The following is a 13,936-nucleotide window of genomic DNA, read 5'->3' on the forward strand; positions in this document are numbered from 1 at the left end:
TTGGCCAGTCCTGATTCTGTCCCCTCCCAGCTCGATGTGTGCAACCCCTCCCTCTCACCCCACCCCCAGACTTGCTGGCAGGGTAGCATGAGAAGCTGGGAAAACAAAATGTCCTTGGCTCTGTATGGCTCTGCTCAGCAACAACTGAAACACTGGTGTGTTCTCAACATTGTTTTTCTCTGCAAGCCAAAACATGACACCACAAAGGAAAAATCAACTCTGTCCCGATGGAAAGCATGGTGTGCTAAACTATTCTGATGATTAAGTGGCACTGATATACATACTGCTTTGCTAGTAGTACTCAGAGATGTGAAGGCAGGGAGAGTCAGTTAAAAAATGCTTTAAAAATTTGCATTCTAGTATCTCAAATCTTGAGAGGAGGGGGGGGGGGGGGCTGCACAGTCATATTAAAACTTTCTCACTTTTGGAACTGTCTGTATTTTATCTGCACTGAGAACCTTCTTGCTTTTCTTTTTCTTTTGATCTAAAAATATCTTTAGGTACTGTATTCTCATAGTAGCACACAGCTTCCTGCTGATGCTTTCTTTCTTTTTTTTTTCCTGAATCAGTTTCATGCTTGTTCATGTAAACTGGTTCCAGTTAAGGTGTGAATGTTCACTTTGGGATTTTATGTGAAAAAGTTTTATATTGGAAAAATAAGCTTTTTTTCAGACTTGGGCGTTGTAACTGAAGTGAGGTGGTATATTAGGGCTTTGGAATAGAGGACTATGTTGTGGTGAGAGAGGTTTCACAAATGCTCCAGCAGCAGATTGTCTTTCTGGGATGGTTTCAGAGACAGTTCCAACTCAGATGTTTTGTGTAGATAAGAGGAAAATTTCCATGTGAACATCAGGAAGCACTTCTGTGCTGTGTGGGTGACAGAGCTCTGTGTCGTCACAGGAATTGGCAAACATATTTCACCCAGTTATGTTTAGCAGTGATCTAAGATTTTTTCATTAATATGAGATAGATCAAAGGATTGAATTTTGTTGGCACTTAATCATTAATTAATTTAGAGATTAATAAGGTTATTTATTGAAATACGTAACGATTCAACAGTGACTTGATTACAGTTTGATGGATGACAAGATTCGCATTAACTTACTAACAGGATATCCTGTTAAATCAACGTACAGATGTGAAAAAGATACTCACAGGAGCACACATAGATAACCAGAGATATGTGGATCCAATAAAATATCTCAGCATCCATGCTTGTGAAACAAGCATGTATCATTAAATAACATATATGAATCGGGAGGTGGATGGAAGAAGAGTAAGCTAGCCTATACTTAGCATTTCTCTCTAGTCGAGTTCAGAACAATACTCACAATACATTCATGTTCCTCAATGAGTGATGACTGAGGCTGACTTAAGTGAGACAACTTTGTCCTGGCCACTGTTGATAGAGAGCCCTGAGGATTTGGTAGCACACGGGAGGCATCCCAGCCTCAGGGAGATACTGGTCACTGCCTATTGTGATCCATGAGAGCTCAAAGGGTCTCCCTTAGAATCGCTATTTATAGGGTCCAAGGTAATTGACTTCTGACAGGTACTTTTTCCTACCAGCCCCTTTGGATGGCAAAGTATTCTGCTATCTGCCACAAGTTGCATCAACCTCACAACTTGTTGGACTCACAGATTCCTACTGCTTTCCTTGGGTCACAGTCTGGGTACAGATGTACTAGGCTGTCAAGAGATGATTGATTCCACAACTGTTCCCAGGCAATGAGATGAGAAGCAGGAGGCAGATGCCTTGGTGTTCCAATCCTTTTCCCCTCCCAACCCATGGGCAAGCAGGGGCCAGGCACAAGGAGTCCCTTTACATACTGATCCTCCACGTTCAATCCTTGTATTGCACCAAGCACCAAGAAGTCTAATTAAAGGGGGAGAGAAGTTGCTCCACCACACACTGGCACAGGCTGCACAGAATGCAGTCTCCTCCCTGGAGGTCTCCCAAAGCCACCTGGCTATGGCCCTGCTCTGGATAGCCCTGCTGGAAAGGAGTTGGGCCAGAGGGAGCCAGAGGGCTCTGCTAATCCCAGCCATCCCGTGTGATTCTGGTGTATGTGAATGACCTTTTACTGCCCTAGTTTTGAAGCCAGGGCTTGACAAATAACTTGTGGGGATGCATGATTCTGTCCCTAGGAAATAAGCTTTTGTTGGGCCTGCTGCTGCTTGCTGTTTATGGCTATCTGAATGATGTAAACCTACTGATATATTTTTTTTCCTAAAATAAAAAATTTTGGTATTTAGATTTGTTCTCTGCAGCAGGTTTTGATTTGTTGCGGTAGTGGTGAGTGCAGAGTGATTCCATTCAGTCCTGTGGCTGGTATCAGAAGCAAACAAAATCACATTTGGATTCATTTTTTTCCAAGAGTTTAATTTTAGAAGAGTGTCCTCTTTCACACATGCTCTTATGAACCAGTATGGTTACCAGAGGTGCCAGAGATGCTTAAGGATGCTGTATGGGAACTGCTGAATCATGGCCTGAACCTCTGATTGATCACCTGAGGCGAGCAATGAGTCAGCCATGGGAGCACAGGTGAAGGCAATTCACCTGTGCTGCTGGAAGGGGTGGAGCCTGGCTGCACCTCTCTTAGACCCATTTAAGAGCTGACTACCAGGGGGAAAGGATCTCCTCTGGAGATCCCTTCTCTGGAGTTTTGGAGTGAGCCCAGGATGTGGGTAAGCATTCTATCTATTCTCTTTTTGTTATTATAACTTGCTTAGCCAAACTCTCTTGTTTATTTCATAATTATAGCATGTTTATATTCATTGATTATACAGGTGTTTAATCTTCCTTGCTCGGAAGTCTACAGGGAAATTTGTTTTAAGTCAATAAAGAAAAGAGTTTTCTTTCACTTCTTGCTATTTGTAATAAAATATAAAGCTGTCCAATTTGAATTTTACCCCTGTGAGAAATACTTGCACTGTAAAAGGCAACGTTTATTACAAAGCTCTACTACTGTCTACAGATAGGCTCCATGTGTAGAAGTTGTGGCATAGCAGTAAGGCTTGTTCCTGAGAGATGATTTCTGCTTCATTTAGATTTTCTTTTGAATTCTGTGTCCTTCAGATTTCTTCTGAGAAGCATATGAATTGGTTATGTTGGCTAGTATGCAATGTAATATGGCTCCATAGGGGCTACCAAAGTTGAGGTAAAATCCAGAAAAAGTAGAGGTGGTGAGCCAAGCTGGGTGTGCTGGGAGGCAGCTGAAATGCTTTGGCTTCCTTTGCCACTAGTCTAGATCATGCTATTGGCCTTGGTTCAGGAGGCTAAATGAGTTCTCAGTAGCCCCTGTACTGATCCTAGGTGGCTGTGTTTAAGGAGTGTCTGTAGGCAAGCCAGGAGGTATCTTGGTTAGAAGAAGGGTGTATGGAGTTCTCCTTGTAGTGGAACTCAGCAGCCTGATCTTTTCAGAATAGTGACTGCTTCTAAATACTCTGTTACTCAGAACTGAAAATCCTTTGTGTATGTTTTTATACACAGAGCTACAGCACTGAAACAAACAAACAAAGACCCTACAACTGTTTTGTATGCCATAACGGTAGCACTTACTATTCAGTACAGTAAATGTACAGGAACAAAAACAGTTGGATAACTGGATGAAGAGAGAAGGAAGGAAGCAGACCATGTTTGTGAATCATGAGTGATGTAACTGTGACCAATGTGCACGGTCTGATATTTTAAGAACTTTGAGGCTTGGGGCATGTGTCTGAATGGAAGTGTTTAAGTAAAAAAATGTTGTTTACTTGAAACGTGCATGTAATTGTGTGTTACAGGACTGTGTCTGCTTGATTACTTTGGAAAATTTGCTGTCTAGATTTGCTAAAATAGTGAATAATATGAAAACTTTATCTCTTGACTATGAGATTGAACCCGTATTGCAGGGAGTACAGCTGGAGCAGATGCACACTTGATATTCATCTCTCTTGGCTTTGATGAGGACTGTTCACTATTGCAGGTAGCAGCAGCATGGACAAAAATTCCGTGACACTCTTTCTGGTTAGCTAATATGAAATGCAGTTTGTTGGCATTTCTTTTAAAGAAGTAAGGGTTTTGATCTATTGTGAAGATGCAAAACTTGAAACAATTGTATACAGAAAACAGCTTCAGGTCACTGTCTCAGAGATGTAGTCTGCTAACAAGAAGATGTTATACCTTGCCGTTTGTATCTTTCAGTTCCACAAAGAAAGTGAATCAATGACTGACTGAGGTAAAATGCACGCAAAACAGAAAACAGCCACAATTGACTAATGTAAGTTTATTTACTTCAACTATTGGCTTCCTTGAAAAGCAATTTTGTGGCATCTTCGGAGTCATTTTTCTGTCCCCATCTTTATTGGTGTGATTATCATTACCCTCTGAATGTTATCTCTTTACTCATAGAGCTGCTTTAATGAATGCATGGTCCTTATCTGACCCTTGCATACATCAGCATGTATGTCAGAGAAGCACTTCAGTGTTCAGTGAAAACTTTTAGTAGAAAAAAAAAAAAAAACAACCAAAAAATGTTCCCACGAGCAGTGGGAACTAAATGTTAGAGACATCACAATCACTGGACTGGCAGGTGCACTGGGCATTTTGCATAATCACATTTGCATTTGGGCAGAGTTGTGCTCACAAGGTGAATCCCCTCTTCTTATGACATCCCTCAGTGTGTGTGTAAGAGTGAGAACTGAGCATGCTTTTTCTCCAGTCAGATGGCTGAGTCTGTAGCTCATTCACTCAGGGCTCTGCTGACTCCTGTGTTAAGACAGCACTGACTACTGCAGACATTAACCTGAAGTTCCAAACTGTTTCTTGCTTCTTTGCTTTAGTTCCAATTTGCTGGTTTAAAGATGCTCTGATGTGACAAATAGGCATGGCTCTGCATCTTATGAATAAATGAGTACTCTGATGTTCTGTCAAAGACACAACTGCTCACCGAGGCTGAGTTAGATCACATCCTTACTGTACAGAAGAGAGAGATGCTTGTGAGCCAGGAAAGGCTATCAGTCCTTGATACATGTCAGTCCCAACCATCTGTATCAAGGAGATCAGTAGTGAGAGGAGAACCTGATGATCCTCTGCATGAGGAGGGAAGTTCAGTAAATAGGATAAATAAGGATCTCTCTGCAGTTGGTTACAAGATATTGTATTACATATATATGGATTGTTGTATATACATCATGTAAAAAATTCTTTTCAGGAGAAGCCTAACTAAACATTAACTAAATCTGCCAGTAACTATTACATAAGTTACATAGGTGACTGGAGGTGTGCTAGTATATGTTTTAAAACAGCATGTTGTTAGTGAGAGGGGATTTCATTGTTCATTTTATTCAGCTCCAACTGGCATTGCTTTGCTTGCGTTAGCAAAGAGGAGTAGAAATCATGATACTTTTACTAGATGTAAGTAGTCCATAACAACAAAAATATTATTTCTATTTTGTTACCAGACCAAAGGAGTTCAGCTGGTGAAGGCCAACTCTTGAAACTGCGAGACTTTGATTTAAAGGATGCTCTCCTGCCCTCTAGTGTTAAAGTCATTTCCGATTACTGTGCAATTTTTGTCTCCAACCGCCTGTGTGTGTGAGAGAGAGAGAGAATTTCTGCTGTCTTTGGAAAAGCTGAAGACTTACAAGTTGATCCTCAGTCTAAGTGGCAAATGACATGGGGAGATGAAGAGGTGTTTTGAGTAGCTGTCTACGGCATTAAAACACTTTTCTTTCTCATAACTATTATTGGGTTCTCTCTCTCCCCTGATCTTTCAAGAGGATGACATTTGTAGCTTATTTTCCACAGTAAGTTGAATAAATTTGAAGATATTTATTAGGCAGTGGTTAAAAAAAAAAAAAAACAACACATTTAATAGTACTCAGTTTTCTGTTGATCCAAGTTGTGATGTAAGTGTCAAAGGAAAATACAAGTAGAATAGCTCTGTCTTTAAAAAAAAAAAATCTGTATGGGAATGAAAGAATGAACTTTAGCGTTCTTAGCCAAGAATAACAGAGTGTGTTATTTATCCTTATTGACTAAGCTTTGGAACATAGAGGGAAACTTGGGAACCTGATTGATGGCACCATCAGTAATGAGAAAACTTGCAGAGAGCTTCTGAGGGAAGAATAATAACTAGTTTGCAGGGACTGAGTAGGCTTTTAACGTTGAAAATCTTGTATCCTTTTCAAATGAAGATTAGTAAGATTAGGAATGACATATTTTTAATGCATGGAATAACAAAATGTATGTTCAAGCTCAGCTCAGTGAACTCAAGCTGACACAAATTTAAGCATCTGTGCCTGTGAAGCATGTCTTCCTCCATTTGCCCTGGAGTCAGTGCTGACTGCAGTGCTGCACCTTTTACAAGTTCAGGCTCTTAATTAGCCACTACTTTTGCTGTGTTTTTATTTGCTCATTCTTTCTTTATTTGTGGTTTGCTAATGGAAGTCCTCATTAAGTTCAAGTCAAACCAGATACTTCACATGAGGTTACAGCTACACATAATTTCATCTGGATTTGCAATGGCAATTGTAGTGTTTGGAGAACGGTACCTATTGTCTTTAATGTTCCATAGAGTCATCATAGAATCACAGAATGGTTTGGGTTAGAAAAGATCTTTAAGATCACATAGTTCCAACCCCCTGCTATAGGCAATGATGCCTCCCTCTAGACCAGGTTGCTCAAACCTCTATCCAGCCTGGCCTTGAATGCTTCCAGGGAGGGGGCATCCACAGCATCTCTGGACAACCTGTTCCAGTGTCTCACCATACTCAGTAAAGAATTTCTTCCTAATATCTAGTCTAAATATAGCCTCTTCCAGTTTAAAGCCATTTCTCTTCATTCTGTTGCTACGTACCCTTATAAAATGTTCCTCTCCAGCTTTCCTGTAGGCCTGGTTATTCTCATAACAAAAATGTTGTAGAGCTGATGTTGTCAAGCTTCATTATGCTATGCAAGTATGTTTGTTTATGCAGCCATTATGCCTAGGATCTGGAGTTTCTCTTCTACTTACTTTCCAGATTCTTCTCCCCTTGCTTTTTACTCTCCTGCTCCATCCTTTAGATACAGTTCAGACTCTTCCTTTTTGGTCTTCCTAAAAAGCTGTCATCATAAAGAGCTGATGTGTTGCACTATAAAGTGATGTAAAAATATGAATAGTAAGATCATGTATTGGTCACATTTGTAGCAATAGGCCTGGCTGGGGAAAAAAAAATTGTGTAGTGACTCTTTGTTCAAATAAAATGTCATCAACAAATCTGTCATCTGGATCTCATTTAGATATCAGTGTTATGTGCCAATGGAAGATTTTGCTGGTGGGTTGTTTTTTTTTTTAATTACTATTTTTATTTTTGATAAGTTGCAATAATCCTCCACCAGAAAGCAAAGGTGCTGCCGAACAACGCTAGGGGTCACTGTTAAACGCCATTTATTGAGCCTCGGAGCGATTTATTTACAAACAGAACCTGCGTTCCTCACATCGATATATTGAGAATCTCAAGAGCTGGATGTATTTTGTTTCACCTGAAGGAAGATAAGCAAACAGAAAGCAAGGCTGAGCTAGGAAGACAATGTCTCTCTTCTGATCTGTGAGCTGTCTTTACAAGGGCATAACTTCTATTTGCCATCTACCGTTTGCTTGTTTGACACTGCTTCCAGTGACTGTACAAATAATTCTTGTCCTCTTGGGGTGAGGAAACAAAAGGACCCTGCCTCCTGCTGGGTGCATGGAACCAAACAGGATCTGGAGTGTCACAGAGTGACATCAGCCAGCAGGGACTGAAGAGGTCTCCCAGCAGTGGTACCTTTAGCTCTTGTTCAGCATAGGCAGGCAGAGCCCTGCTCCCTGGGCATTTCATTTTCTAACAGTGATTAATGAATTCTTCACAAGTACTTTAGGTTTGGAAATAATCACCTCTATTTTTTTTATGCTAACAAGAAATAGGAGTTGCATCAGCCCCAAGTGTTTGTCCTGAGTACCATGGGAAATTAAAAAGCTTTCTGTATCCTTTATTATTTTCATCTTGTGCAGTGTGGGAAGCTGCAGGCACTGGCTTGCACTGCGAGGGCACACCTCTTTGGGTCATATGTCTTTCCTCAGCAATATCACCTTGTGTGATCAAGATGTACTGCAGGGGAGAGCTGCAATCCCAGAAAGTGTCTCTGCCTGCGTGGGTCCTTTTTGCTTGTGTGCTGAGTGGAGGGAGGGGGGGAGACCTGGTGAGAGGGATGAACAGTGCTGTGTTGAGGTGTAATTCCCCTCTCTTCTGCTCCACATGGATGAAGGAGCAGCAGCTCCATGTATGAACACTGGTATCAGAAGTTTCAAGTGTTCCTGTCATTTTGCAACTGTTGAATAGCTGACAGTCTTTTATGATTTGAGAGATCTTTAAACCGAAAGAGAAATGAGCAGAGAAATAGTGGAGCCCTGCTACACAGAGCCTGCAATATGTGGTTGCTTCATGAGGAAAGCCAAAGCTGTGGTGTGCTGTTTACAGCAAGGCTTTACTGTGATGCTTCTGTTTTACTTGCTGGTTGTGGCTGTGATGTCCCACAGTTAATATTATCCATCTCAGCTTGGATTTATTAGATTTAAAAGCTATGCCCAATCAATGCAAATATTTTAGGGAATGTTTTAGGTATCAGTGGGTAGAACTGCAGTGGTTTGGTCATAAGGTAGGCAGGAAATGAGAGACAATTGTTGCTCCAAGCATTTCCACAGATGTCTATAGGGAAAAACCTGGTTTTGATGGACAGCTTATAGGATCCTTAACTCATCTGTTCTTGAAATTTTACATGGTAACCCTGTGATTAAATTATCTTCAGATAGGAGATAATACTGCTTAGAGAAATAAATATGACAAGGAGAAAGAAAAACAGGGAGCTCTCAACATAGGCAGGAAGGAGATGGAAGAGTTGCTCAGGGACCTTCTGGAGGCAACAGAGGTGTCTGTAATGAATACAGTCCTAGAAATGCTGCTGGTCTGTAATCCCTTAGTTTAATTCACTGCATTCTGAGAAGCTGAGGGTATTTGTTTTGCTGCTTATAGAAAGCAGAGGAATAACATTATCAGTAGCTATGATTGCTGGCTGCCTCTACTGCAGGAGCAATATAAGTTGTTATATCTGGTTCTGTTTGTGAGCTGGTAAAGAAAATGTGAGCATACTTTACTACTCATATTGATCACAGAATGTAAAACAGGGACTGTGGAAATGTAAAACATGGTTCTGGGCTAAGAGTAAGTTCTGTGGTTTATTCTTTCAAAGCAAGACTTGTGAGCTTTATGTTAACATGCACTTGAAACTGCTTCATTTCATTTCTGCTAGTGGTATTTCTCAAAGTACCATGGCTGCCAGTGCTTGCAAGGACATGTGCATGAGTATGGGTACCTGCCTATGTTTTGGATTGCACTATACTACAGTTAGATACATTTTACAAAAAGTAACAAGTTCCATTGAAGAATGTGCCTTCTTAGAACACATCTCACCAAAATAATAAGGCAGGAACTGGAATGTTGTTTGTCGAGTTCAGGCTTCGTATCTCATTTATTCCTATTTGGTTCGTTAGTAGATCCTGCACTTGCCTCAGGCAATGGCAACATGTTTCTTCGTGATGAAATGTGATCGGTTATTTGGATGTTGGTATTAAGAATATAGGTGGCATTTCTGTTGGTTTGGCACAAGTCTTAAGAGTTGCTTTTTTTCTAACTATGGACTTGGTTGTTTCAGCTTTTAGAATAATGCACTTCTTTGGAAGCATAGTACACCAGCCTTGTGTGCTCCTGTTGTATGCTTTATGATCTTTGCTAAGTGACTCACTTTCAACATGTGTTCTCCTGCCCAACGGTTCTGGCAAAGCCTTCACCTGTTAAATTGATTGGACTTCACTCTTGTGATGCATACAGATCTTCATTTCTGTCTTGACCTTGCTTAAAACCTGCTTGGAGATCTTGCAGATCTAGTATCACAGAATGGCTAGGGTTGGAAGGGACCTCAAGGCGCATGAATCTCCCATCCCCCTGCCACATGCAGGGCCACCAACCTCCCCATTTAATACTAGACCAGGCTGCCCAGGGCCCCATCCAACCTGGCCTTAAACACCTCCAGGGACGGGGCATCCACAACCTCTCTGGGCAGCCTGTTCCAGCACCTCACCACTCTCTGTAAAGAACTTAAAGGTTAAGCTGACACCTCAGCACTCTCATACTAAAGAACAGTAGGTTACATCTGGAGGCAGGGCCTTTGAGGCATCTGAGGAGGGACGTGCAGAGAGATCCCAGGTTCTGTCTCTCATAACCAGCTTTCTCTCAAAATCACCAGATTTAATTTTTTTCAGCAGATGCAGGGACTGTTTTGTGCTTGCAAATAGCCAGAAGGGAATTCCTCTGGAGAAGGAAAACTCCTGTTGCCACAGAGCCAGATTCTGCATGATGCTCTGTTATTTTTCACTCTTCTTGCATGGAAGCAGATGACAGGAAAGGACTTAGGCTTGAGGTATCTCAAGGTCACTGCATGTGTGTGGTCATGCTAGGTTAACCACAACAGCAGTGGGGTGGGAGGTAGAAGGAACAGATATGGTGGGCCTTCCCAAACAAAACCATGCGCAAGGGGCAGCTTTCTCCAACTTTTTGTCCCAGTCTCTACAACCTAAGCAGCCCTGTGCAGTCTTCTGAATGAGCTCATTCTGATATTCAGGCTTTTCGTTCTTGTGAACTCAGCTACATTGAATTGTTTCATCTTGCAGAAACTGTGGATTTGAAAACCACTTCCTAGAGCTTCACACGTTGGCCACAATCAAATTAATGGGGTCATTCTGAACAAGTGAATCACAAGTAGCAAGGCTTCAAATGAAGCGGGCATTTCGCCTCCCTGGGACACAAGTTCCTCATCTGGAATCTAGGAGGAATGTATTTCTGTTGTGTAAAGAGAAAACTGTCATTTCCTTTTCTATTTATGAGATTTGCTCAATATGTATTACAGGAGACTCATGGCATTCAGCAGTGATCTCAGTCACCTCTGTAGATATTATGGCTATACTTAGTAACTTCCCAGTCCCTCTAAGGGTACTCAAATGTGTTTCCAGAATTGTAAGCTGTTTATTGTATTCTTTGCAAATAAATTTATTTCTCCATTTGCATAAATGAGCAAGTTATATTTCAAGTTAAACAGAATGCTTCTTTGAGAGGACAGGAAGCTGACAGGGAGTTTAGTGAATTGAAGTAATCAAGAAAAATCCAAAGCTTTTTACTGTTTATCATATTTATGTCGACCAGTAAGTGCATGATTTAAGGGCAAAAGCTTTATTTTAAAGGTGTAATGCAAAGTGTGCCTGGGAGCAATGAAGTGGCTGAAGCCTCCTCCCAACCACAAAGATCGAAGAGGTCCCACCTTTCAGCTTCATTCTTCCACATGACATGCTCAGAGTGTGGATTCCCTATGAGCTTTTTGTTTTGTACTGCTGTTGAAATGCAGTACTTCTCCCTCTAACTGTTAGTCACACCTGTCCCCATATGTTTGCTCAAGTTTCTTTTGCGCAGCTGCTGCAAGCCCATGCCAGATGGTAACCTAGCTCCTAGAGTGTGCAGAAAAGAAGTGAAGGAACATGAAGGTCCCAGGTCCCCTGCAACTGCCTCTTCCCCTCCAAGGCCTTGATCCTTGAACTCAAGGGGAGTTCTCTACTGGAAGAGATAGTAAAGTCAACTTTGCCCGCTTTAATGTGATTCCCTGCCCTTCGATTCTCGTGGCTTCAGCTTCTTGTGGTTAAGAGTGTGGTCAGATAAGCACTGTTTTGAAAATAGAAGCAAACATTTTGATTTGAATTTGATTATCTAAGTAAGATGCAGAACCATATTTAGCCAGCCGACAAAAGCTAGTTTGATGTTTTGCTTTCGGTCTGACAGCACAGGATGCTTTGAAACAGTGTATTTTATTTGAGCACCTGATTTTAAACTTCCAGATTGCTTTTTCCTTTAACTTCCATATGGTTTGTCGTGTAAGCCAAGTATGTTGTGGTGAGAATGTTTGTTGCACAGGATGTGCAGACCAAATGCATCTAATTCTAATATTGGAGGTAACAGCATGCCAAGTAAAACTTCTTGGAAGATCTAATTACAAGCAGGATTTTTTAAAAGGTTATATATTTACAAACTCAGTTGGAGAAGATATGTATCATTCTGAGAAATGATGAACATGAAGTCGTATTCACAGTGTAATAATTAGTTGCATCAGGATAAGATGTTATACAATGGAAAAAATGTGCAAGTGTGCACCTATGCCAGCCTTAGTCCTTTTCTCAGAAAGGTCAGAGGATGAAAGTGTTGTGCCCTGTCAGGCAGCCAGCACCATTTTACAGCTGTTACTAGCTGCACTCAACACAGAGGAAATAGGCTCTTGCCTACAGCTCACAAAATCAAAGTCTGAAATGAGTTGCAGAAAGCATTCAGCTCAGATCCCTAATGTACTTACATCAGTCTTGGTTCAAGCCTAGGCTGGCTCTATTTGCCAGCACTCATTTACTGGAATTTTGTTTGTTCAGCAAAGTTTTGTATGAATTTTTTTAACCCATATCTGAAGATTTACAAACTTTTGCAGGTTTTCATTACTGGCATTATAATATGATCTGTGCTTTATATTTTTTTTTGGCTGATGTCTCCATGGGTTTGCAAATACTACTTTTTATTTCTCACAGTTGATGTGAGGCTTGCTTTGGCTGATGTTCCAATGTAATCTGAGGGGCAGGAGCTGACTTCAGGTATATCTGCATTAACAGTGAACAGACTAACATGGTCTGGACTGCTTCTATCTGCCAGCTTGTGCATCTTCTCATGCTGTTACATTAATCTATTGATCATGCTTTGTCTTGCCTAGAACGTAGCTGTGGAAATAAAATACTTTAACTATTGGCTGTTAATATCTTCCAGAAGTGCAATATAGGTTGTAAGAGTACTGCAAAACACCATTAGAGGTCTGAGCTTTATCTTAAATCAGTTAGCCAAAGTTCACTAACTCAGGTTAAAACAGCAGTGAAGATGAACTAATATGAACTTTAATTTCAAGTAAGAAGATTGCTTTCAAGACTGTATGAACATGTTTAGCAACATGGGGATCAAACTGTTGCAAAAGATATAAGCTAGCAAAGCTGCAGAGACTCTGTCTAGTGGGTAACCAGTATTTCCTGAGGGTTATACCCTCTTTGCTTGCCTTTCACACTGGGTTTTCACAGGTGTGTCCCAGCTACAGCTGCATGCAGTTTGCTATGTATGTGTCCCCAGCAGCTGGTCCCAAATTCAGTTCCCGTTGTCCCTGGGAATGGAGCAATGTGTGGTGAAGACCCAGTTTTTTTGCACTGTTAGCTTCTTGTATGTGTTCTGGTTTGTGCTAAGCCTCATGGTAAGGAATATAGAAGATAATGAAGCTTGTGCTGTGCAGCCAGCCAGCATTGCTGTGCATGAGAATCCTGGCAGAGATGGAGATGTGAAATTAAAGTAATTATCAGTAACATGCTGTTCAGCAAATCCCAGTTTCTGTTTCTGACACAGCAGTGGGATCAAATCAAAGGCCACAGCCCCCACAACAAAGAGCTGGCAGCACACAAAGGATGCAGCAAGCAGAGCCACGAAGGACAGCTCTAGGGTGGGGGAGGTGGGGGCCAGGAGCAATTGTCTGTCTCCTCATAATGACACCAATTTTCAGTGCAACTATGCCAGCTGAGCTCCAGAAAGGCACCGGGGAATCCAGCTCAATGGCCTTTAATTTGTGCATATGTATATAGATTATATATGACAGGCACAATTCCAAATGCTTTCCAAATCATGCCTCTGTGCTTAAACCCTAATACATAGATAATGCAGTTATGTGATAATCAAAGCAATCTTTCTCATATGGAAAACTGAAACTCTTGGGGGCAGAGTTTAATCAATGTATTATTGAAACGAAAATTCCAGCCTTGCTGCA

At 41.2% G+C, this 13,936-nt stretch overlaps 1 protein-coding gene across 1 annotated transcript in view; it reads left to right on the plus strand.

The window, feature by feature from the left end:
• Positions 1-13,936, plus strand: part of RASA3 (RAS p21 protein activator 3) — a 176,886-nt gene that overhangs the window by 1,015 nt on the left and 161,935 nt on the right. The window lies entirely within an intron of this gene.

This window comes from Phasianus colchicus, chromosome 1 (genome assembly GCF_987193195.1).
Source record: "Phasianus colchicus chromosome 1, bPhaCol1.hap1.1, whole genome shotgun sequence".
NCBI classification, from domain to species: Eukaryota; Metazoa; Chordata; class Aves; order Galliformes; family Phasianidae; genus Phasianus; species Phasianus colchicus.